General features: G+C 37.0%; 1 protein-coding gene and 1 long non-coding RNA gene across 3 annotated transcripts in view; one reads left to right on the forward strand and one right to left on the reverse strand.

Moving 5' to 3' along the window:
• Nucleotides 1–27,906, reverse strand: part of HPSE2 (heparanase 2 (inactive)) — a 677,801-nt gene that overhangs the window by 172,805 nt on the left and 477,090 nt on the right. The gene's annotated exons all lie outside the window — the stretch shown is intronic.
• On the forward strand, nt 1,624–27,591 carry LOC109272748 (uncharacterized). The gene is made up of 2 exons (XR_002082587.2): nt 1,624–1,742; nt 27,397–27,591. It is a non-coding gene; the product is annotated as an uncharacterized LOC109272748 (long non-coding RNA).

Raw genomic sequence — 27,906 nt, forward strand, 5'->3', positions numbered from 1 at the left:
TTTTTCTTTATGTAGATTTGAATTCTTGACCTATACTATATTTCTTCTCCCTAAAACACTTCTTTCATTCTTTCTTGTAGGGCAAATCTGCTGGTGATTAATTCCCTCAGTTTTTGTTTGTCTGAGAAAGACTTTATTTCCCCTTCACATTTCAAAGATGATTTTGCTGGATATAGAACCCTATGTGGGTGAGTTTTTTTCTTTTGACTTTAATTATTTCACACAATTCTCTTCACGCTTGCATGAAGCGTATCTTTGTTCATATTGCTTCGTATCTTTGTTCATATTGCTTCATATCACTGTACTTCATATCCTTGTCCTCTATAGGTAAAGTGTAGTTTTCCCCAGGCTTTCTTTGAGGTTTTCTCTTTTTCTTTGGCTTCCTGCAGTTTGAATATGATATTCCTAGGTGTAGGTTTCTTGGTATTTATTGGATTTGATATTCTCTGAGCTTCCTGGATCTATGGTTTTATCTTCTGTTAATTTTGGAAATTTTTCACCTATTATTACTTCAGTATTTCAATTACCTCAAGCCGTTATTATTTCATTATTCTTCTGTTATCTCTTTCTTTTTCTCCTTCTTCAGGTATTACAATTATGTGTATGTCATACTGTCCCACAGTTCTTACATGTTCTGGTTTTTTTTTTTTTTTTTCCATTCTTCATTACAGTTTGGGAAATTTCTATTGGCCTTTCCTTAAACTCACTTATTCTTTAGCCATGTCCAGTCTACTGATGAGCACCTTAAAGACATTCTTCATTTCTGTTACAGTGCTTTTGATTTCCAATATTTACTTTTGATTCTTTTGTATAATTTCCATCTCTCTGCTTATATTATCCATCAATTTTGCATGTTGCATACTTTTTGTATTAGAACCCTTAACATATGAATCATAGTTATTTTAAAATTCCTGTCTAATAATTCCAGCTCATATCTGGGTCTAGTTATGATGCTTGTTTTATTTGTTAAGACTATGTTTTTTCCTTGCCCTTTGGTATGCTTTGTAATTTTCTGGTAAAGGTCAACATGCTGAAATGGGTAACAGGAACTGAGATAAACAGATCTTTAGTGTGAGGATTTGCACTGTAAGTTGGACTATGTTTCATATTTGCTGTAGCTGTAGGTACCAGAGGCTTTGAATTCCTCTAATGTCCTTGTTTATTGTCCTCTCTTGACTTCAGGCTTCCCTAATTACTTCTCAGAGAGTCTGTATCTTTCAGCCTTTTCAGCTATAATTCACTGTTATACTGGAACCCTATTTGTGAGGTGGTTGACTACAGAGGAAAGAAAGTATTCTCTAACTTTATAAGTAAATCTTAGTCTTTTAGTGGGTCTATATCTCTGGGCTATAAACTTCACAATTTTTTCCAGTGGAATAGCTTTTTACCTCTAGGGGAGACAGAAAGGCTAAAAGGGGCTACAGTGAAAGGGATTCCTCCCCCAGTTGGGATAAGGTTCTGTTTATGTTCTTCCCCTTGGAGAGCTGGCTTTTGTTATAGAGAGAATGTTCTGGTCCTATTTCATAATGATTACTCTTACCCTCCCCCTACCAGAACTACTAGAAAATTCTGGATTCCACAAAAGGTATGTGTGTGTGTTGGGGGGGGGGGTGTGGAGGGGGGGAGGTGCTGAGACTATAGCCTCCACTCTCAAGCTAGTCTACACTAAGTCTCTAACAATTCATCAAAATTACCACTAAAGTGTTCCTACAGGTTTGTGGCTTCAGCATTTTCTGTTCCAGGTAAGCAAATTTTGGTGATTCCCTGGATTCACCTAGTTTTTCAGATTTTCAGGGTGGTGGTTTGCCCTACAATCTTAATTCTCTGACGGGTCCAAGAAAAGTCATTCATTTTCGAATTGTTCAGCTTTTTCTTGTTGAATGAAAATAAAAACTTCTAAGCTCTTTCCATGCTGGGGCTAAAACCAGAAGTCCACTAAAAATATCCTTATTTTATAGGCCAGCACTGATCTTTTGGCAGTACTAGCATTAACGGTGGTGTTGAGAAATAGCCTTCCCTCTACCTTGTATTGTGAATCAGTGTATTAATGTGATCAATTAGTCATGTCTGCCATGGGAATGAAGCCACATATTTGCCATTTTGATCAAAATTATTTCTAAGTCCCTTTCCAGATTCAAGGATCAACGACTCCTCTTTGACAAAGAGTGGAATAACACTGGGGTCCCCTCAAAACATATGAGAATCCTATTTCAGTTAATATTAATGCAATTGTATTTTCATACAATATTGTCCAAAAAATGTATACAGGGATATATCCAACATATGAGCAAATCAAAAGAAAATGACTTGCCCAAAGGTCTCATGTAAGTTTTCTATTTGGGTTTGATTTTTCACACTCTCATTTATGGATGAGATTGAGAAATTACTGTTGTTTTGCACTGCCTCAGTCCCTATGCTATGGTTTTTCCTTAATGTGGGTTTTGCATCCATGCCTTTGAAAGAATAGGATAGACAAAAAGTGTCTAGTGTGTGTGTGTAAAACAGTATCCATATCACCACATGATAGACTTTTTATAAGGACCTACCAGAAAAATTTATCTCAAGGCTTAGTAACAGGAAAATGATGTTCCTCATGAAAAATTAGTTTAGTTTTTGACTTATGACTACTATGTTTTGTTTTCTACTTTGCTTTGGTTACCTACTTAGAAGCACAGAACCAAATTTGTAGCCTATCACTAACAAGAGAATAAAACCAGCTGATACATATTTTAGAATGTTAATCTTTCCCACTGATTTATTATTCTTCTAAATTTTCTATTTATTCTTATTTCCTCAATTATTTATTTTTTCATGTTTCTATTTAGACAGAAAAGTGACCAGAAGACTGAAGGAAGCTGTGAGAAAAGAAAAGACACTCAATAATTTATAAACTATGTATTTAGTCCTCTATATATACAAAGCAAAGCAAAGCCCTTTAGTCTTATTTTCTGCTTTATTTCTTTTCTCCAAAACCCATCTTTAATTTTATCAAATAATTCAGGAAGTCCTATTCTCCTAGCAACTTTAAAAGCACTCTATTCTTTGTCAGGTCAAATGTTTTATTTGATATAATATAGTTTGAGGTTGAATCATGAATCTATTAACCTTTAGTTTGTTGTAAATGGATTTCCCCTTCTAAGAATTTTTAGACATTTTTATGTTTTCCTGGGGCTAGAGCTGGCTCTCATAAGTGGTCCCAAGAGTTGGTAGGAATTGAATTAATATAATCAGATCCTTCCAGAACATTTTTTCTCCAAAGATCACAGAATACTTCACAGGTAAGTGAACTTAAGGGATCTTTCTGAATGAGAACAGGGCAGTTTTGTTTTCTCCTTTCACAATGAAGAAGGCAGTCCAGAGATTCACTGCAGGACATTCTGTCAGGGTGTGTGTGGAGTGTTGCAGGAGGGGAGAGGGTTAGATGTTGATAGAGAAGTGGAGGCTGATTTAGGATTATGGGGAGATTGACAGGCCTACATAGTACATGAAGGCCTATAGCTTTGCCAAGGGGCCTGCAAATTTTTTCTGTAAAAAGGTAGGTAATAAGTGTTTTAGGCCTTGGGGCTATTTTTGTTGCCACTTCTCAACTCTTATTTGGTAATGCAAAAGCAGCTATAGACAATTCATAACTTGATAGGCATAAGTGTGTTCCAATAAAACTTTACTGATGGACACTAGGATCTGAATTTCATAGAATGTTCACATCACAAAGTATTCTTCTTCTTCTTCTGATTTTTTAAAAGTATTTATAAATGCAAATAGCACTTTGTAAGGCTCACTGGCTATACAAAAACCCATGATGGGCTGGATTTGTCCTGCAGGTCATAGGCTGCTAGTCCCTGCCACCCCAAACAATTAAAATTCTCTAACACTAGAAAACTACCAGTTATCCTCTTGGACTAAACATTATCAGCCAGGTTTCCCACAGTTGATTTACAATCACCATTAGTAGGGTTAACATACCAAGCTCTGGTACCTATCTGTAATGATTTTCATACATAAGTATATGAATCATCATCACACAAAGTATGCTAAATGTAGATTCTGTGACCTTGGGCAAAGTCCCTGAATCTACATTTTAACCATCATCCCAGGTAATATGATTTGTGAGTAGATCCAAACTTTGCAAATCAGTGGAGCATGATAAATTATTAGATACTTTGCCTATATAAAACAAACAAAAGCCCACCTGGTCCCTAGTGACAAACAGCAAGTGTTCAAAGTAAGATCAAGCAGCAAAGAAGGTGCTCAAAATACACTTGGCCTTCCGACACTCGTTTCCAGTAGCTGTATAACCCCCCATATTTCTTTATTTCACTCTTCCTGCTCTAAATAGCTTTCTTTTCTGTGAACTCTTCTAATCTACTGTGTGCACTATAATTTATAGTAATATAAAGTATTGAATCTAGAAACAATTCAAGGCGATATCACTCACTGTAATCTAAACTGACTTCATAAAAATGTAATTTGGGCTTCTAAGTAATTGCACATGACTGAGTGTATGCTAGGAATCCCTGCTCTGATCTTAAATATGTAAAGATGCTGTACAAATAAAACAAAGACTATTAGCTAAACTTGAAATGAGAGGAAAGTCCCAAATAGTAGCAGTAAATAAGGACTCAAAATCAGAATGGTAATTGAATAGAATCAAGAGAACCTGGATCAGGCATTGGCCACAGGGGCAGGAACTGGGGGCCACATCTTATACCAGAAATCTCAGAGGGTTGCTCCATACCTGAAACAGGGAATTTTGTGAAGCACTTGTTCATGTCTTCTGCTTTTTTTAAAGATCAAATTCACTCTCTTTTCTTATTGACTAGGAGGAATGTCTTATATATTCTCCATGCAAACCTTTTGTTATATTTACATGGCCAATAACTTCTCTCAGTTTGTGACTTGTCTTTCCACTCTTGTATGGCGTCTTTCTTTTTTTTAATTTAATGAACATTGTTGACTGATATGAAGTCCAGTTATTCAATCTTTTTTCCTGGGTTAATGATTTTTATGTCCTACTTAAGACATCTTTGCCTACTTCAAGGTCATGAGCATATACTATTTTCTTCTGAAGTGTTATTGTTTTATCCTTCACATGTAGGCCTGTGATCTCTCTTGAATTAATATTTTCTGTTCATGGTGTGAGGTATGGATCAAGCAAAAATATTAAAAGCAGCCAAATAAAAAATAGACTTTACCTCCAAAAAAGTGATCATATTACCACATTTGACTTACCAATAAAAACTATAGAAACTAGAAGATAATAAAATGACTTTTGTTTCAATAACAATACTATTGACAATAGACATAAATTGGAAGCAGTCCAAATATTCATGAATGGATGAATTGTGTAAACAAAATGTGGTATACCTGTTTGATGGAATAAGTTCTGATACATGACACAACATGGATGAACTTTGAAAACATTATGTTAAGTAATGTAAAAATGTAAGTAAAAACTTAATTTTACTTTCTAGCAGTATAACTATTATTTATTCAGGTGTGATTTTCTTTGTATGAATGAATCCTTATTGTAACTTAATAAGCTTCTTCTCTAAATGTTTTTCAATTGAGGCAAAATTGCATAACATAAAATTAGCCATTTTACAGTTTATAATTCGTTGGCATTTAGTACATTCATAATGTTGTGCAACCATCATTGCTATTTAGTTCCAAAACATTTTCACCCCAATAGGAAACCCCATATGCATTAAACAGTCACTTCCCATTCCTCCCTCTCCCCAGCCCCTAGAAACCACTAATCTTTCTGTCCCCAGGGGTTTGCCTATTCTTGGCATTCCATATAAATGGAGCCATACAATATGTGATCCATTGTGATTGGCTCCTTTTACTCAGCATAATGTTTTCAAAGTTCATCCATGTTGTGTCATGTATCAGGTACTTATTCCATCAAACAGGTATACCACATTTTGTTTACACAATTCATCCATTCATGCCCATTTGGACTGCTTCCACCTTACGGCTATTGTCAATAGTGTTGCTATAAACATTTCCATACAAGTATTTGTTTTTAAGAACACTTGTCTACAGTTTGAAGAATACCTGTTTTAAATTCATTGCGGTATATAACTAGGAATGGAACTGCTGAGTCATAGGGTAATTCTATGGTTAACTTTTTGAAGATGTGAGCTTCTTGAATTTGTGACATTTTCTTGGTCATTGTCTTCAAAACTTGCTTCTGTTATATTCTCTCCTCTTTTTCTGATACTCTAATTCTAGGTATAGTAAAAGTTGACTGTATCCCTCCTGTTCCATGCACTCATTTTTCACCATTCTTTTTTTCCCCCTGTGCTTCATTTTGGTTATATTTCCTATTAATCTGGCCACAAGTTCATTAATCGTATGGTTTTGGTTTTTGTTTTTGCTATAACCTGTCTGCTGGTAAACACCTCTAGAGGGTTCTTAATTTCAGATATGTTTGCACTTCTAGACCGTGCATTTGATTTTTGTAAAACAGATTTCAGTTCTCTTTTAAAATTCTCTACTTTTCATCTTTCATTCACATTTTCCTGAACATACTGATCAGAGTTATTTAAAGTTCCTTGTCTGGTAACTTAAATTCCAAGCTCACCTGAGTGTGTACATACAATTTAGTTCTATTTTTTAGCATGCCTATAATTTTCAAATGGATCTTGGATGTTACAAATGAAAAAATTTTAAGGGTATGGATGATTTTCCATTCTCCAAAGACAGTTATGTTTTCTTCTGGAAAGGATATAGAATACCAGCAGATTACCTTGATTCTGTTGAAGCTTGGTTTAAGGCTTTATTTAGTAGGTTTGGTCTATTTCACATTTGCCTTACTCTATGACACTGTCCTTACTTCTAAGGCATAGTCATTACTTCTTTTTTTTTAATTTTTTAAATGTTTATTTATTTTTGAAGGAAAGGGAGACAGAGTGTGAGCGGGGGAGGAGCAGAGAGAGAGAGAGAGAGACAGAATTGGAAGCAGGCTCCAGGCTCTGAGCTGTCAGCACAGAGCCCGATGCAGGCCTCAAACTCACAGAGCATGAGATCACGACCTGAGCCGAAGTTGGACGCTTAACCGACTAAACCACCCAGGCACCCCGGCATAGTCATTACTTCTAAGGTATAAGCCTTGTAGAGCCACAGCTAAAAATGAGGGGACTTTATTAAAGCCACTACACATTGACAGGACTTGGGCTCCAATTGGTTTCTTTATCACCCTGTGGTTGCTGAAATCTTTGTGCAGCACATTAGCCTCTCAGGTGTTGGTTTTTGCTTGGTTTCTAGGGGTACATGTATACTTGTACATGCAGCCGAAGAAGTGGCCCATGACTTGTGGAAATTTTGTCACATTTTTTGGCTCCTTCTCTGTGTTTTGCTCTTCTCTGGAATTTTGCCCTTTAATACCCAGCCACTCCAATGGCCCCAAATTCTAACTCTGAATTCCCAGCCTAATAAGAATGCTGTTGCTGCTTAAACTCTATTTCCCTAGGCTGTAATATGGAAATATTTTTAGGAAAAATTCTAGGGGGTTCACTTCATGAATTTTCCTTCTTTTAAGGATACCAGCCCATCAAGTCTCCCTGTGTTGGTTATAGTCCAGTGCCTTCAAAAGATTATTTTATTATTTGATCAACTTTTAGAGTTGTTTTTAGTAGGAGGGTCAGTCCAATACAAACTACTTCATCATGGCCAGATTAGAAGCTCTCAATAAACAAGTTAACAAAATACTTAAAGAAAAAATAATCCCTATATTAAATACATTTCTGCAAAGGATAGACAAAAAAGGAAAACTACTCAAACCATTTTAGAATGCTAGAACCCTGATTCTGAAGGCAGTAAACAACAGTAAAAGAAAACAAAATTACAGGATCATTTAGCTTATGAATATGGAAACAAAATTTTAAATAAAATATTAACACACAGAGGGGATGCCTTGGTAACTCAGTTGGTTAAGTGTCCAACTCTTGGTTTCAGCTCAGGTCATGATCTCATGGTTCATGGGTTAGAGCCCCATGTCGGGTTCTGTGCTGACAGATCGGAGCCTGCTTAGGATTCTCTCTCCCTCTCTCTCTCTCTCTGTCCCTCCCCTGGTCACACATTCTCTCTCTTAATATAAATTAATAAACATTAAAAAAATATATAAACACAGAGAATACAGCAATATATTAAAAAAACACTCCAGTATAGATAGGGTTCATCCTATAAATAAAAGCATAGTTCAATATCAAAAACTGTCCATACAATATACTATCTTAACATATTAAGGGAGTAAAACCACAGGATCATCTTGATAGATACAGAAAATAAATTGGACATACAGAGAAATGAGGGAGGGGCCAAGATGGTGGAGCAGTATGGAAATTCTCTGCTTCTCTCATCCCTGAAATGCAGCTAGATCAGCACCAAACCATTTTGCACACCTAGAAAATTGATCTGAGGACTAACACAACAATATGCATCACTTGAGCCACAGAACTCTGCAGGTATGCAGATCAGAGAGGTGAACTGGGGGAGAGAGAAGCCATGGAGGGTGGGGAGCTGTTTTTGCTTGCAGAGAGAAGACAGAGACAGTGGGGAGTGTACAGGGAAAGCACTCCCCCTGAAAGCAGCTGGAGAGAAAGAAAGAGTGGAAACATGTGCAAGGAACTGAACAAGAAAGGGAGAAAGGAGAAAGGAGAAAGTTTCATTACCATTAGGACTCTATAAACAGAAGAGTGCAGAGTCAGAAACTCCACAGCTCAATACCTTGTGGTGCTCTGATGGGAAGCGGGAAGGGCAAATCCCCAGGAGCAGAGAGGAAGGTCTGAGTGGTCGTTGGGCCACACCGGGAGAGGCAGTTCCCCTACCGGGAGGACATGTGTTAGAGCCCATGCAGCCTACCCATAGGCAAAGGTCCCAGGGGACCCCAAATTACAGCCACTTTTGCTGGTGTTGGAACAAAGACATCAGGGGGTGGTGAAGCCTGGCTCCAGATGTGTGTTGTGATTTACCATAATCCCTGAAATGCTGCTGCTACATGGTCATGGGAAATTTTTCAGAGGTGGGCTACCACCCAGGTGCAGTCTTTTGGTCTCTGCAGTGGCATGGTGGCATAAGTGTTCTGGGGGGCGGGCCGGCACCTGGCCATTGCTTGCTGAGACCCTCTCCCAGAGGGTCAGAGTGGGTTTAAGCCACAGGGCCCTCAGAAATGAGGGGTTTGGAAACAGCCCCATTTGAGATAAAATTTGGGAAGGAGGTGCCCACATGGCAGACTGACGACTTGGTTGTGGACAGTGTAGAAGCTGGGAGTGGATGGAAGCTGGAGATAAAGAGGGGTGCTTGGTTGCTGGTGTGTTGTGATGCTAGAGACTAGGAAGCTATGTGATGCCATTTTCACCTCCCCTGCAGATGTGCCTACACTGGTAGGCATGCCACATGGTAGCTGAACCACCCCAGTAAGCTAAGCAGCTCCACCTAGTGGAGAACAGAGTCATTACACCAAGTCCTGTCCAAGGCACAAACCAAGCCCTAGAGGACGACCACAAGTCTCTCCCACTGCTTAGTGTATGGACTATAAAGTGCTTCACGTTTGACTTCTAGGGGAAACTGGATGTAATTTTGTTCAGATTTCATTCTGTTCGATGGTTCATCTATTCATGTTTTTTCTTTTCTTATTCTTGGATACAGAAAGATTAAAAAATTTATTTTTATTTTCTGTTTGTATAAAAAAGATTTTTTTTACTTTTGTCTACTATATTTTTGTAAAGTTTTTAGTATATTTTACATACTTCATTTTATTTTATTCTATATTATTGTATACATTTAAAAATATTCGAATGTTTTCCTTATCTTATCTTTTCCTTTCTTTTCTTTTCTTTTCTTTTTTCTTTTCTTTTCTTTCCCTTTCTTCTCTCTTCTATCAAGCTTCTTTCAACAACCAGACCAAAACACACCTAGGATCTAGCTTCATTTGTTTTTTTGTGTGTTGTTTTTAATTTTTTTAATATAATTTTTTTACTTTATTAATTCTTTTACTTCCCCCAAAGTGATGAAATGAAGGAATTCACCACAAAAGAAAGAACAGGAAGAAATGACAGCTAGGGACTTAATCAACACAGATATAAGCAAGATGTTTGAACCAGAATTTAGAATCACAATAATAAGAATACTAGCTGGGGTTGAAAAAAGCATGGAATCTCTTTCTGTGTAGATAAAAAAAGTAAAATCTGGTCAGGATGAAATTAAAAATGTTATAACTGAGGTGCAATCTCAAATGGTACCATGGCAGCAAGGATGGATGAAGCAGAGCAGCAAATTAGGGATACAGAGGACAAACTTACGGAGAATGATGAAACAGAAAAAAAAAAAAAAACAGACAGAAACTCAGTCAAAAGAGCATGATATAAGAATTAGAGAACTCAACTCATTGAAAGGGAACAACATTCAAATCAAAGGGGTCCCAGAATATGAAGAAAGAGAAAAGGGGGTAGAAGGTTTATGGGAGCAAATCATAGTAGAAATTTTGTAACCTGGGGAAAGACACAGGCACCAAAATCCAGGAAGCACATATAACTCCCATTAGATTCAACAAAAACCGACCATCAATGGGACATATGATAGTCAAATTCAAAAAGTACATAGACAAGGAAAAAATTATGAAAGCAGCAAGGGAAAAAAAGTACTTAACCTATAAGGGAAGACTGATCAGGTTCACAACAGATCTATCCACAAGGACTTGGCAGGCCAGAAAGGAGTGGCAGGATATATTCAACATGCTGAATTGGAAAAATATGCAGCCAAGAATTCTTTATCCAGCAAGGCTGTCACTCAAAATAGAAGGAGAGATAGAGTTTCTCAGACAAAGAAAAACTAAAGGAGTTTGTAACCACTAAACCAGCCTTGCAAGAAATTGTAAGGGGGACTCTATGAAGGGAGAAAAGATGAAACAAAGCAAAAAATACCAAAAACAACAAAGACTAGAAAGGACCAGAGAACACCACCAGAAACTGCAACTCTACAGTCAACACAATGGTAGTAAGTTCATATCTTTCAGTACTCACTCTAAATGTCAGTGGGCTAAACGCTCCAATCAAAAGACATAAGCAAACAGAATGGATAATAAAACATCTTATCTATCTATATGCTGTTTACAAGAGACCCATTTTAGACATAAAGATACCTTCAGATTGACAGTAAAGGGATGGAGAAAAATCTATCATGCTGATGGTCAACAAAAGAAAGCCAGAGTAGACATACTTATATGAGACAATTCAGATGTTAAAATAAAGACTGTAACAAGAGATAAAGGGCTTTATATCATAATTAAGGGGTCTATCCACCAAGAAGATATAACAGTTGTCAACATTTATGCCCCCAACATAAAAGAACCCAAATATATAAATCAATTAATCACAAACAAAGAAACTCATTGACAATAATAACATAATAGTAGGGGACTTCAACACCCCGCTTACAACAATGGACAGATCATCTAAGCAGAAAATGAACAAGGAAACAACAGCTTTGAATGACACACTGGACGGGATGGACTTAACAGATATATTCAGAACATTTTATCCTAAAGCAGAGGAATACACATTCTTCTCAAGTGCACATGGAATGTTCTCCAGAAGATATCACATACAGGGACACAAATCAGCCCCCAACAAATACAAAAAGATCTAGATCATACCGTGCATATTTTCAGACCACAACACTGTAACTCGAAATCAACCACAAAAAAATTTTGGAAGGACAACAAATACTTGGAGATTAAAGAACATCCTACTGAAGAATGAATGGGTTAACCAAGAAGTTAAAGAGGAAATTAAAAAGTACATAGAAGTCAATGAAAATGATAACACCATGGCCTGAAACCTCTGGGATGCAGCAAGGTGGTCATAAGAGGGAAGTACATAGCAATCCAGGCCTTCCTAGAAAAGGAAGAAAGGTCTCAGATAACCTAAACTTACACTTTAAGAGCTGGAAAAAGAACAACAAAAAACCCCAAACCAGCAGAAGATGGGAAAAAATAAAGATTAAGGCAGAAATCAATGCTATTGAAACAAAACAAAACAAAACAAAACAGAACAAAAAAGCAGTAGAACAAATCAATGAAACCAGGAGCTTGTTCTTTGAAATAATTAACAAAATTGATAACTCCCTAGCCAGTTTGACCAAAAAGAAAAAGACCCAAATAAATAAAATCAAGAATGAAAGAGGAGAGATCACAACCAACACTGCAGAAATACAAACAATAATAAGAGAATATTATGAGCAATTATATGCCAATAAATTGGGCAATCTGCAAGAAATGGACAAATTCCTAGAAACATATAAACTACCAAAACTTAAACAGGAACAAATAGAAAATTTGAACAGACCCATAACCAGTAAAGAAATTGAATTAGTAATCAAAAATCTCCCAAAAACCATGAGTCCAGGGCTGGATGGCTTTCCAGGGGAAGTCTATCAAACATTTAAAGAATAGTTAATACCTATTCTTTTGAAGCTGTTCCAAAAAACAGAAATGGAAGAAAAACTTCTGAACTCATTCTATGAGGCCAACATTACCTTGATTCCAAAACCAAAGGCCCCAATAAAAAGGAGAACTATAGACCAATTTCCTTGATGAACATGGATGCAAAAATCCTCAACAAGATATTAGCCAACTGGATCCAACAATAAAAAGATTTATAAATGGGACTTATACCTGGGATTCAGGCTGGTTCAATATCCACAAATCAATCAATGTGATACATTACATTAATAAAAGAAAGGACAAGAACCACATGATCCTCTCAATAGTTTCAGAGAAAGCATTTGACAAAATACAGCATCCTTTCTTGATAAAAAACCCTCAAGAAAGTAGGGATAGAAGGACCATACCTCAAGTTCATAAAAGCCATATATGAGAGACCCATCACCAATATCATCCTCAATGGGGAAATACTGAGAGCTTTCCCCCTAAGGTCAGGAACACGACAGGGATGTCCACTCTTGCCACTGTTGTTCAACATAGTACTGGAAGTCCTAGCCTCGGCAATCAGAAAACACAAAGGAATAAAAGGCATCCAAGTCTCCAAGGAGGAAGTCAAACTTTCACTCTTCACAGACAACATGATACTCTATGTGGAAAATCCAAAAGATTCCACAAAAAAACTGCTAGAAGTGATCCATTTAAATCCAACTGCAGGATTTAAAATCAATGCATAGAAACTGGTTGCATTTCTATACACCAATAATGATGCAACAGAAAGAGAAATCAAGGAATTGATCTCATTTACAATTGCACCAAAAACCATAAAATACCTAGGAATAAACCTAACCAGGTGAAAAAGCTATACAGTGGAAACTATAGAAAGCTTATAAAAGAAATCAAAGCGCGCGCGCACACACACACACACACACACACACACACACACACACACAAAAGGAAAAATATTCCATGCTCATGGATTGGAAGAACAAATATTGTGAAAATGTCTAATACCCAAATCAATATACATATTCAATGCAATCCCTATTAAAATAACACCATCATTCTTCACACAGAGCACATAATCCTAAAATTTGTATGGAACCACAAAAGACCCCAAAGAGCCAAAGCAATCATGAAAAGAAAACCAAAGCTGGAGGCATCACACTCCCAGACTTCAAGATGTATTACAAAGCTGTAGTCATCAAGACAGTATGGTACTGGCACAAAAACAGACACTCAGATCAATGGAACAGAATAGAGAATCCAGAAATGGACCCACAAATATATGCCCAACTAATCTTTGAGAAAGCAGGAAAGACTATCCAGTGGAATAAAGACAGTCTCTTCAGAAAATAGTGTTGGGAAAACTGGACAGCAACATGCAGAAAAATGAACCTGGACCACTTTCTTACACCACATACAAAAATAAACTCAAAATAGATAAAAGACCTAAATGTAAATCAGGAGGCCATCAAAATCCTAGAGAAGAAAGAAGGCAAAAACCTCTTTGACCTTGACCGCAGCAACTTCTTACTCAACATGTCTCCAGAGGCAAGGGAAACAAAACCAAAAATGAACTATTGGGACCTCATAAACATAAAAACCTTCTGCACGGGGAAGGAAACAATCAACAAAACTGAAAGGTAACCAACAGAATGGGAGAAGATATTTGCAGATGACAAATCAGATAAAGGGTTAGTATCCTAGATATGTAAAGAACTTATTGAACTCAACACCCATAAAACAAATAATCCAGTGAAGAATTGGGCAAAAGACATGAACAGACACTTCTCCAAAGAAGACATCTAGATGGCTAACAGACACATGAAAAAATGCTTAACACCACTCATCATTAGGGAAATATATATGAAAACCACAATGAGATACCACCTCACAATAGTCAGAATGGCTAACATTCATAACTCAGGCAACAACAGATGTTGGTGAGGATGTGAAGAAAGGGGAACTCTTTTGCACTACTGGTGGGAATGCAAACTGGTGCAGCCACTCTGGAAAACAATATGGAGGTTCCTCAAAAGATTAAAATTGAGCTACCCTACAACCCAACAACTGCACTACTATGTATTTAGCCAAAGTATATAGGTGTACTGTTTCAAAAGGACACATGTACCCCAATGTTTATAGCAGCACTATCAACTATAGCCAAAGTATGGAAAGAGCCCAAATGTCCATTGACAGATGAATGGATAAAGAGGATGTGTGTGTGTGTGTGTGTGTGTGTGTGTGTATGTGTGTACAATGGAGTATTACTCAGCATTCAAAAATAATGAAATATTGCCATTTGCAATGATGTGGATAGAAGTAGAGGGTATTATGCTAAGTGAAATTTGTCAGAGAAAGACAATATATGACTTCACTCATATGTGGAATTTAAGATACAAAACTGATGAACGTAGGGAAAGGGAAGACAAAATAATATAAAAATAGGGAGGGGGATGAAACATAACAGACTCTTAAATATAGAGAACAAACTCAGGGTTGCTGGAGGGGTTGTGGGTGATGGGATGGGCTAAGTGGGTAAGGGGCATTGAGGAAGACACATGTTAGGAAGAGCACTGGGTGTTATACATTGGGGATGAATCGCTGGACTGTACTCCTGAAATCAGTATTGCACTATATTCTAACTAACTTGGATGTAAATTAAAAAATAAAAATAAATAATAATTAAAAAATTAAAACAGGAGCATCTCGGTGGCTTAGTCAGTTAAGAATCTGACTTCAGCTCAGGTTGTGATCTCAAGTCTGGTAGGATCGAGCCCTGCATTGAGCTCTGTGCTGACAGCTCAGAGCCTGGAGACTGCTTTGGATTCTGTGTCTCCCACTCTCTCTGCCTCCTCCCCTGCTCACATTCTGTCTCTCTCTCCTTCAAAAATAAACAAACATTTGAAAAATTAAAACAAAAGAAAATAAAAGATAAAAACAAAACAGAACAAAAGTTATACACAAAGGTTTATAGCAGCCTATTCATAATCACCAAAAACTGGAAGCAACCAAGATGTCTTTCCATAAATGAATGGATAACCAAACTGTGGTACATCCATATAGTGGAATAGGAATAGTATTCAGTGACAAAAAGAAATGAGCAACCAAGCCAAGAAAAGGCATGGAAGAATCTTAAATGCATATTGTCAAGTGAAAGAAGCCAGTCTGAAATGGCTACATACTGTATGACTCCAAGTACATGACATTTCTGGAAAAGGCAAAAAACAGAAGCAGTTAAAAGAGCAACAACTGCCAGAGATTCAGTGGGAGGGAGTGGAGGAATGCACACGTGGAACCTGGAGGATTATTACGGCATTAAAACTGTTCCATATGAAACTGTAATGGTGGATCTGTGTCTTTACGCATTTGTCAAAACCCATAGAACTTTATAAAGAGTGAGTTTTATTTTAAATTATGGACTGCAGTTAAGAATAATGTGTCAATATTGATTCATTAACCATAAAAAAAAAGTGCCACACTAATGCAAGATGTTAATAGAGGAAACTCTGTGTGGGGAGTAGTAAGTGGGAATGGGCAGGGTATAGGGAATTCCATTTACTATGAGCAATTGCTCTGTAAATCTAAAAATGTACTGAAAAAATCTATTAACTATTTTCTTAAAAATTCAATTGGGGATCAAAAAAAAAAGTGGAAGAAAATTTGCAATTTCCATTACTTGAAAAAAAAATAAATAAAACCACTCTAATAATGGACCCGGATGTTAAATCTTCTGAGCCTGATAAAGACCGTCTACCAAAAATCCAGAGAAAACATACTTTACGATGAAAATTAAGTCATTCCCATTCAAGTGAAGAACAGACAAGGATGCCTTCTACTGTCCTTACCATTTAACACTGTATTGAAGGGTCTATTAACTAGTTCAAAAAATAAAAATTAAAAAGAAAAGCACACGGCTATTGGAAAGAAAAAAACAAATGTATCATTATTTGCAATAGAAAATCTAAAAGACATCATTGAAAAATTTTGGTAACTAGTGATAAAATTTATCACAGTAGCTACTTAAAAGACAAACATATGAAATCTACAGTGTTCTCAAATACTAAATACAACTAATTAGAAAATGTATTAAAAAGATAACATTCACAACACTAGCAAACCTGTAAGATCTTTGGTAATTAATCTATCCAAATGCACAGAAACTAGATGAAGAAAATTATGAAATCAGATTTTTAATTCATATTCATAAATAAAAATATATTCAAGATGGAATTAGACCTAAGCATTAAAAAAACTTTAAAAATCTAAGGAAAAAATAAATCGTTATGATCTTATGATAGGAAATGGTTTTCATTATACTGTACAGAAGAGAAAATAAATGAAATAAATGTATATGGAATAATACACATAGCTCTTAAAAACATGTTGAGCAAAGAAAGCAATTTGCAGAATAAGCAGGCTTTTTACTTCATATTTATATAATTATATATAATTTTCAATGATATAATTTATGTACATCTTTAGAGCACATAAAGCAAAACAATAGATACTTTAGAGATTCTCCTGGCTTTAGTAAAAATATAAAAATAAATATAGTCTGGCAGCATGCAATCTAAAGTTACATAAGTGGTTATCCCTGGGAATTCATGAGACTAATTAGCAGAACAGGTTGACTTCAATTTCATATCTGTGATGTTTCATTTTATATAAAAATATCATAAGTGAAACTTTAAAACATTTTAATACTTATTAATTATGAGTATGGATACAGTAATTTTTCATATAATCATTTCTGCTGCTATTTCAGACTTATAAAATAAGACAGTCAGAGGACCCTATGAATGGCTCTTTAATTTATAATAAATCACCCTCTCATCTTAGAAAAAGAGTCAATAAAGAGTCTCCTTGGAACAAACTTCTACACAAAAATTTTAAAGATAAAGAAAACAAACAAACAAAACCCAGGCCAAAGTGAAATAGAAATTTTATAAGGAAATGGGTTCTTTTCTAAGGGTGGAATGGAGAGCTGACAATAGATGCCAACTGTTAGCATTTTCCTCCCTGGGAGATAGATGTGGCCAACTCCACTGAGTACTTGTGAGGCATTATGGGCTAAGAACAGGGAAGTTATGAGTTCAATTAAAATTTGGTCACAGAGTCTTTAAAATTAATTTTTTCTGCCTGTTACTAATTTCATTCTTGGCTACTAGACTGGTTATTTATTTGTTTGTCTCAATGAAAAGAGGAAGTGCTGCTCGTGGGGCAGATCGAATTGAAGTACACATGAGGGGCAAAGAATGGTCATATATTAATGAACAAGACAGAGCTGATCCTGCAGAGGTTCTCAGCACTATTTTCTCACTGCAAATTTATTTTTTAAATTTGATGACAATTTGAGTGAAGAACTGCACAAATGTCTAGGGTTTCTGTTTTCTTTTTTCCAGTTTTGCTGGGTAGTTTTCTCACTTTAGAACGGGAAAGAACTACATGGTCCTAAGAACCTTCTCATTTACAGACTTGGAAACTGAGACCCAGAGAGGGTAAATCATTGGTCCAAGGTCATACAACTCATTACTGGGCTTCCTTCCAACCCCTCTGAAAATAATTCCATGTTCTAATTCTAAAATTATTCCACCCCTATTAAAAAGGCAGCTTTTTAAAGTCACCCTTTACACACCATAGCCTCTCTTGGCCACAGGAAAGACCTTGGCAGTGGGGTGGCAAGTGAACTCATTTGAACAGGGGAGGTAATTCCTGGCATCAGCAGTGTCTCTGGGCTTCAGCTTTCCCATAATATCTCTTATACACTCAGATTCCAGAGCTTGAAGAAGACGTGGCCACTTTCTGCTTCCTTTATGAGGGATGGTGATGCAGTCACCAGGAACAGTGGTGCTTTACTGTCATGTTAATAGATGTACCTGTAGTAATTTACTCTCCACAACAAATCTCTCATTTCCATATATATGGAACCCATTGTGTTTGCCAAGCACATTTCATCTATAGTCTCATTTGAACCTCAAAACTTTCATGATACAAGTAAGTCAGGCCCTATCATCCCAAGTTTCCAGAGGAGAAGGTTGAAATGCAAGGAAGGAGTGCACTGAATTGGCACCAGAGACCAGGGCTCATGTTGGCATGCCCACCTTGAATTTTGGCTGCTAGCCATTCCCTGGGTCCTCTTTGCCCTGATACAGCCTTCCTCCCAGGTTGTATTGGGTCTGGGAGACACAGAATAACCAGTACTGGTACTGCCTTGGGAATCATAAGCCTGTGTGAAAGGGAGGGGAGCATAATTAGCTTTTTCAAAGGATGCATAAGGAAAGTCACTGGAGGTAGCATGATAAAACTTGAATGGAAGGCTCAAGGGGTTCTGGTCTAGGAGGACAACATATGGACCAGTGGTTTTCACATCCCTGCTTCACTATAATCACTTGAAGTTGTTTTTCATTTATTCAAGTTTTGTTTAAATAAGTACTAGATTCACAGGGTTCAGAAATCAAAAGGAACAAAGGGTGTATGGTGAAAAGCCTCCCTCCCACCTCTATATCCTAGTGACCCAAATCTCTCCCTAGGAGGCAAAAAAAATGTTATCAATAATGTTAAGTAAAACATATATTTACTTCTTCTCTACGCACACATTTTTACACAAAAGATAGTATTCTAGATACATTGTTGTTAGCTTTCTTTTTCTCACCTAAATAATACATTTTGGGAATTGTATCATATTAGTATACAAAAAAACGTCCTCTTTCTTTTTTAAGCTATATGGTATATAATACCATGCATATACCATGATTTTCATTTAACCAATTCCTTCCTAATAAACCATTAAGTTCTTTTCAATCTTTTGCTATTACAAGCAAAGCTGCAATAAATAGCCTTGTGCAATGGATTTCTAAGAGAACTAAGTTTTGTTCTAAGCTCTAATACTATGCAGCCATGTGGCCTTGAGCAATCAGTTAGTATTTTGACCTTTTAGAAATGGAAAAAATCTTAATGACCATTTGGTCTAGCATTTTCTTTTTTTTAATGTTTATTTATTTATTTATTTATTTATTTATTTATTTATTTATTTTGAGAGAGAGACAGAGTGTGAGTAGGGGAGGAGCAGAGAGAGAGGGAGACACAGAATCTGAAGCAGGCTCCAGGCTCTGAGCTGTCAGCACAGAGCCTGATGCGGGGCTCGAACTCACGAACCAGGAGATCATGACATGAGCTGAAGTAGGACAGTTACCGACTGAGCCACTCAGGCACCCCAGTCTAGCATTTTCCCAAAGTATATGCATGGAACACTAGTCCCAAAGGGTGTACACCCTGCAACTTGATAGTCCAAACTAGATTCTGAGAAGACCATAATGAACAAAAAGTAATTAATCCAGGCTTTCACAAACTTGTTTAATAATGGGGTGACTTTTTTCAGATATTGATGGTTAATTTTATGTGTTAACTTGTTGAGTATTTTTGGATGAGATTAACGTTTAAATTGGTATACTCTGAGTGAATAGAGTGTCTTCTATAATGTAGGTGGGCCTCATCCCATCAGTTGAAGGCCTGAGTAGAAAAAAAGATAGGTTTTCCCAAGTAAGAGAGAACAAGAGGAAGTCCAGCAGATGGCTTTGGACCTCATCTGCATCATCAGCATCTAGCACATGCTTGAACAGCTTGTTTTAAACACTAATCTCTCTAGGAAGATAATATAAACTTGTAAAATAAATTTTAAAAGATTCAAAGAACTCCAAAGAAAAGATTGAAGAGACTAAGGTATGATGAATTGTCAAATAAATTGCCCCATGCTAACTACAGGAGGTTAGAGACAGATGAAGGTCATTTGAAATTTACAGAGGATGTGAGAATTAATATTGGTCACAAAGGATGAGCAGATGCAATGGCAGAGGTGTGAATGTTAGACATTCTAAGAGTCAAGAAAACATAAGGCATGTTCCGGGCACATTGGAAACCAGTTTGACTAGGCCACCAGTCTTCACCAATAATCCTTTCATTCTCTCATTCAATTTGTTATTGAGGATCTACTATGTACCAGAGACCATTCTAGGTACTGGGGATATACCAGTGAGTAAGACGAATTAATGCCTCTGTTCTCACGGAACTTACATTCTAGAAGGGGGGAAAAATAAATAAATGTGTCAGAGTGGGGATAAATGTTATGAAGAAAAAAATAAAGCAGGATAAAGGAGTTACAAGGAGTATTGGCCTGGGGGAAAATTGCTCTTTTGCAAAGTAGCCAGGGAAGGCCACTTTGGTCAGCAGACATTGGAGCAGAGTCCTGAAAGAAATGAGAGTCGTGCAGATTTCTGGGGGAAGAGTATTGTACACAAAGGGAAAAGCAAATGCAAACACCAAAGATGAGAACGTGACTGTCATATTCAAGGAACAGTAAGCAAGGGAGGAGGACTGCACAGGGGGTAGGAGGGTAGTAGTAGGAGAGCCAGTTAACTTGGGCCTATAGGTCAACTTAAGGGCTTTAGTTCTAAGTCAGATGAAGAGACACTGAAGGATTTTGAGCAGAGAAATGGTAGGATACCTCTAGCTGCTTATTGAAAATAAGCTATAGGAAGAACAAGGAGATCTTGCAATAGTCTGGGGAAAAATAAAAATTGTTTTGAATTTTGGTAGTAGTAGTGGAAATGGTTAGAAGGGTTTGGAATCAAGATATATTTTGAAAGTAGAACTAAGAGGATTTGGTGATGGATTGAATGATGGTAGTGTAGGACAAAGTGTTCTGTATAAGGAGGGAAAAATCCTGGGTTCTGGTCTGTCTTATTACTATTTGGTCCCATGACTTTGAGTAGCCCACATAACCTCTTTGGGCCTTACTTACCCCACTTGTAAAATGGGGTCATTAATTTCTTGCCTGGAGTTAGGGGCATCAAAATTAGCACTCCATTATTTACTCTTTTGTATTTCTTGCTATAGTTTCGTGTAAAGAACTGTATGTTCCCTACTACATTGTAAATTTCTTAGAAGATGGGACCTTGTCTAATACCCCTCTATATCATCCAGTGTTAATCAACTGATTGAGAATAAACAATCTTCAAATAATATAGTACTGCCCACTACTTCTTTTATTTTTCTGTGAATCTTTAAATTTAGTCCTTAAGAACAAGCTCCAGTTTCAAAAAGCAAGAAAGGAAAGGGAAAGAGGAAGTTACAAATCAATAGTTACTACGTTGAGGGAGGTAGATTAGTTAAGAAAGGCTTACTAAAGAAGTTGAAAGTGTGACATGGGAACTTAACTTTAAAGGAGAGCTAATGGGAATGCAAGCTGGTGCAGCCACTCTGGAAAACAGTATGGAGGTTCCTCAAAAAACTAAAAATAGAACTACCCTACGATTTAGCAATTGCACTACTAGGCATTTATCCACGGGATACAAGTGTGCTGTTTCAAAGGGACACATGCACCCCCATGTTTATAGCAGCACTATCAACAATAGCCAAAGTGTGGAAAGAGCCCAAATATCTATCGATGGATGACTGGATAAAGAAAATGTGGTATATATATACACAATGGAGTATTACTAGGCAACCCAAAAGAATGAAATCTTGCCATTTGCAACTACGTTGCAATGGACCTGGAGGCTACCATACTAAGTGAAATTAGTCAGTCAGAGAAAGACAAAAATCGTAAGACTTCACTCATATGAGGACTTTAAGAGACAAAAGAGATGAACATAAGGGAAGGGAAACAAAAATAATATAAAAACAGGGAGGGGGACAAAACAGAAGAGACTCATAAATATGGAGAACAAACTGAGGGTTACTGGAGGGGTTGTGGGAGGTGGGATGGGCTAAATGGGTAAGGGGAACTAAGGAATCTACTCCTGAAATCATTGTTGCACTATATGCTAACTAATTTGGATGTAAATTTAAAAAAATAAAAAATAAAATTAAAACAATAAAAATAAATAAATAAAGGAGAGCTAAGATTTGTAAGATAGAGAAGGGAAAGAAAGGCATCCCAGGGAGAAGAAATAGCACTATATGAACATGCATGCTGTGGAAAAAGAACCATTGCCCCAAATGGAGCACAATATGCCCCAGGGTGGTAAGTAAGGTAGAAGAACAGAGAGGGGCAGATCTGAAAAGTTAAGTGGCATTTAGATTATGATAAACTCTGTATGTTGTTCTAAAGTGTTAACATTACCAAGGAGAAAATGGGAAGTTATCTTTAGAATGTGATCACCATGACAGCAAGTTCTTCTGCCTATTTTGTTCTCTATTGTATTCTTAGTGTCTATCACATGTCTGGCACATAGTAGGTGTTCATTAAATAGACACCAAGTGAATCACTGTTTTTAAACATAAGAATGACATAACCAGATAGTATTTTAGAAAAATAACTGGTGGGCACCCAGAAGGCACCGTCGGTTAAGCATCTGACATTGGCTCAGGTCATGATCTCACAGTTCAGGTGTTCAAGTCCCACATCTGGTGAGCTCAAGCCCTGCTTCTGGTGAGCCTTGCCTCTATCTCTCTCTCTCTCCCTCTTTCTCTCTCTCTCTCTCTCTCTCTCTCTGCCCCTCATGGGATTCTCTCCACCCCCACCCCCACCCCTACCTCTGCTCCTTTGCTCACTTGTGCCCTCTCTCTCTCTCTCTCTCTCAAAACAAACAAACAAACAAACAAACAAACAAACAAAACAACAGACAACTGATTGGAAGGGCCTGGGAAGTGAGATAGAAAAGGGGCAGGGAGAAAAGAGGCAGCTAGTTAGTAGATTATTGACAGTCTAGGTGAGAGTCAGTAGGCCAGGTATACAATGTTCTTAAATATAATCAATAGGAACTTTGTTGAATGAATTTAAATAATTTAATGCTAATAACAACTACATTTTCTTAAAAAATATTAGTATGCAGGGGTGTTTGATAAATATTTATAAGTTTAATGTAGGAAAGCCATTAATTCTACGTCATCTAATCTGCTTTGTTGGCTGAGTGATCAATCAATATGCAATGACTATGATACTAAAACTGCTGTAACTGATTCATTTACTTTGGAGAATAATATTCTCTACAATGTACGCAAAATAGTTAATCCTTTCTTGCAGTGATGCCTGGTTTACATAATTCTTTTTTTATTTTTTGAGAGAGAGAGTGTGAGTAGGGGAGAGGCAGAGGGAGAAGGAGAGAGAGAATCCTAAGCAGGCTCCATGCCCAGCCTGGAGCTTGAGGTGGGGCTCGATGGATCTCAGGACTGTGAGATCATAACTCCAACCAAAATCAAGAGTGGATACTTAACCGACTGAGCCACCCAGGTGCCCCTACAAAATTCTTTAGGACATGATATCAGAGTCATAAAATTGCAAAAGGTGAGAATGCAAAGGGATTATTTGTGAAAATATTAAGGATGTAGAGGAAATCCTTAAAATAAAAAAGAATTTTCAATGGGACTAGAGAGCGAGTAAGAAAGAGAGTCCAGGTTGAGGAAGAGTAAGAGCTGAGGAATAAAAATTAACAAGAATATGAGAAAAGATAGGAGACAAGACAAAGAAAGTGAAAGAGGTCAGGGTTGAGAGACATTCAGAGAGGACTCAAGTAGAACTAAATATTGGTCTTACATAAAAAAGGACATTCAAGTAACAGGATTCTGGGGATGCAAACAAACAATCAGACCGAGGTAGCTTTAAGTCCTGAGCCTTGCCTTCCTCATTGTTAAAAAGGGGAAAACAGTACCAACATTCTATGGTGGTTGTGAGGATTAAGTGAGATGATAAACACGAAGTACAAGGCACATAATAAAGTATGTGACACATATTGCTATTAATTTCATCAGGAAGAAAGCAAAGGGCTGTTTCTGTAAGTAAAAACAACTTAGGAAAGGTTAACCTGAAGTAATAGTCAGAAAGGGGAATGTGCTTGAAATTTTGGAAGCAGAACAGAATCACACTAAATCATGCTGTTAACTTCTTATTCCTTCATGCCCCTTGCTGTACCAGGTTGGATAGACATTTGATAATAATCCCAACAAAGTCAAGCATTTTAATAAAAATTTTAAAACAGAACAACAACAAAAAAAGGCTAAAAATGGTTATAAGAAATTAGGGCTGCCTACCTAACTGTGGAGTCTAGTGCAAAACGAAAATGCAAGATCCTTTGTTTAAGAATTTCAAAGGTGACACAGAGCATTAAACCAAATGCAAGGCCGTTCTGAGCACAGAGCCCTCAGTGACTGCATAGGTCACAAAGCCATGAAGCCAGCCCTGCAAGGGATAAACCATGCTGGTAAAGTTTATGTCTAAGGCTCTAAAAGTAGTCAGGTGGTAAAGTTTATGTCTAAGGCTCTAAAAGTACAAGCCTGGGGCCCTTGGCAATGAGAATATTCAAGAAGTGTGTCAATTAACTGTGAAGGTTCTGGGGTCTTGAGATACATGGCATAGAGGCACTAGTCACAGTGCCAGCTGGCCCTGAAATGCTGGTTGATGGCCAACTGACATTAGAAGAGTTGGCACTAACTGCTTTTGGGACCTGCATGAAATATAATCATTTCCTGCCTCCTTGATTTTTCACATTTTAGTTAATTAAGTTACCACTTGAGGACATAAAGTAAGCCAGCGATTTAATCTTTAAAAAACCATTCTAGGACACGTAAAACTTTCATTCTGGACCACCTGAGGTGGGTACATTTCCAGCTAATATGAAGGAGGTGGCATTTCTCCCCAAATCCAACATCTCCTAATGTAGATACTAAAGGCAGGCTTAGCCATGGGAAAACTGGTCACATTTTAAGGGGTAAGTTTGTTTTTAGCATTCCCACTTTTCATCTCCCTTTAACTGTCCTCCTAATGGATGCTAACAAAAATAAAAGCCCTTTTAGAAAATGCACCGTAAATAGTTTCAACAGTTTAAATCTACCAGAGACAAAAGATAAAGACAGCAAGCACACTTGGGCATTGTTATTTCCCCACTGTTTTCATTTTCCTATCTTTTTCCTGTTCCTGTTCTTCTGCTCTTTTATCTTCTACTTCACCTCCTTATTTACTTCAATCCAATGTAAATGTAATACCTGATTACAAAGTACCTCATTGTGTCACCACAAAATTGATTAGACAGTGAACCAATCTTGTTTCCAATCCATTTACAGATGCTTATTTCACCTCTTTGGGTGGAATATGAAAAAGCAGCATCATTATTATAGTGACATTTGGCAATTACTTGTCTTGCTTCTACTTAGAATTGTATCTAAAACTAAAATGGAACCTAGAGGTGACTCTGCTTAAGCACCTAATTTCACAGACTAAAAACAACTTCAGAGATAGACCTTTCCAGGGTAAACCCAGGCACAGGTGGAGAGCACGACTGGCATACAAACCAGTAAACTGTACCACAGGACTAAACAGAAAGAGCACAGAGCTGTCAACTAGCAGGTACTCAATAAGTATGTGTCCAACTGAGTGAAGAAATACAAGAAGACATGAAATTCTAGAAACCTAGGTTCTAATAAATGCTCTGCTAGTAACTAAATATACTAAATGGTTATATAATTAATGATAAACATAAATTATAAAGTAGTAGAGATGTATTATAATAAATTATAAGCAAAGTTATAATTATAATAAAGATAACACAGATAAAATAATTATATATGAAGATAATAAAAGCATTTATTATAGATAAAGATAAACTGATTAAATGCTTTCACCTTTTACAACCTCTTTTTCATCATCTACAAAATAAAATAATATTGTTTTGACCAAAAGCAGAGTTCCAGGAACAATACTCTTAATACATGTGCTATACATAATTTTTATTAATTATATAACAATCTAACTTTGGTAAGACTGTTGAAAAGTTTAAAGGTATTGTATTTGAAGTTATTCTTTTCTGGAGATCCTGAAAACACTGTGGCCTTGAAATTTCGTGTTTTATCCTCAGGGGCGAATTGTGATATAGAACAGACGTGAACTGTCTCCCCATACCACTTTGTTAAAGGTGTGCTTCAGGAGTAAAGCATGTGTTTTACAGTGTGATCGGGGAAGGTCTCTGAAAAACAACCCTGTATTATCATTGTGACACTTTTCTCCCAGTTGAGACAGATTCACTCACATTCAACATTTGTCAAATGTCCTCCATTTACAATGGTCTGTATTTGATGTTAGGTTGAACCACACGAAATTGCCCTTCTTGTGGGTCAAGAACAGTCAACGTTGGCAATTTTATATGGCTCAACCTAATACTTTAACGTGTGATCTCCCTTTTCTCTTACAATTATGCTACAAGGTATATGATGTTACCCTCATTTTACAGATGAAGAAGTGAAGGCTCAGAAAATTAAATTGATTTGCCTAAGGCTCTACAACTTGTTAATAGCAGATTATAGGTAGAAACCTAAGATCTCTGGATTTCAAGTAGGATGGTATTTCTTCTGTACTACAAAACAATACAACAATTTAAAAGACAGTGATTCAACAATGAAATAAAATTGGGTAGGGCATTGGGAAGACTGAGTGGGTTGAGAAGCTCTAAGAGTTCCAAAGAAGTTGAGAAGTAAAGAAGTGAAATAAAATAACAATTTCCTACAAAAATATATCAATTCCCTTTCTCCTGGAGACAATGCAGTTGTAACTTCAATAATGTGTGTGCCTTGGGCAGAGAGCACAGGAGACAAGCAACAGCTACCACATGACTTGAGGGTTCCAGGAGGCAGTAAATGATTATAACCTGAGTAAAGGGAAGTAGAGACAGCACTGAGGGGAGAGAAGAGGAAGTGATGAGACTGGGAGGGAGTCAAGAGGATTTTCCTGTCTGTCTGCTACACTCACTCACAGTGTAGCTCTTGGAAAACTGAAGTTGAGTACAGAAGCAAGTGAGCAAAAAGCAACTGTTAATTGAATAGATTCTGAAAAATGAGGTTGTGCCGGATTAATCAGCATCTTTTTGCAATCTGTCCACTAAATCTGATATTTGGGCTGTGCATTGTTTTCTGTTAATTAAAATTCTTAGTACAACTGCAGGAAAAATGCTTTGTTCCTACAGATATTCCCAGGAGTGTTGGAAGGAGAATGTGCCAGCTAAAAATATCCCATGAATCTGAGGGAGAAATTCATAAAACTGTATGGATCGTGATCTTTGACAAACATTTCGGTGCCTTTTGTTCTCTCACACCCAAACTCTGGTCCAGGAAAAATAAAATAAGATAAAATAAAATGTCTTCAGATAGTCATATGTGTCTTCCGTGTGTCTTCTCCATTTCTCTCTCATGATTTAGTCAACACTAATCGCATACAAAACACTATGTGAAGTAACGGAGGAGGGACTAAGAAAGAACCACAACCCTTTTCTGTCTTTTGTTACACAAGAATAAGTTAATTTACATTATGATCCTTGGGCCTTTATGTGTTCTACTTCAAAAGCATTTTAAATGAGGACTTGGGGGCATGAGTTAGTAGTGTGGTGTGAGGGCAGGAGGAAGAGACGTCCAAACCTAGTTCTTAACATAGGGTCTTTGGATTCCTTATGAGGTCCAAGGATGGGCTTCAAGGAATC

Source organism: Panthera pardus, unplaced genomic scaffold, assembly GCF_024362965.1.
Source record: "Panthera pardus isolate Hobbes unplaced genomic scaffold, ASM2436296v1 HiC_scaffold_22, whole genome shotgun sequence".
In the NCBI taxonomy this organism is placed as follows: Eukaryota; Metazoa; Chordata; class Mammalia; order Carnivora; family Felidae; genus Panthera; species Panthera pardus.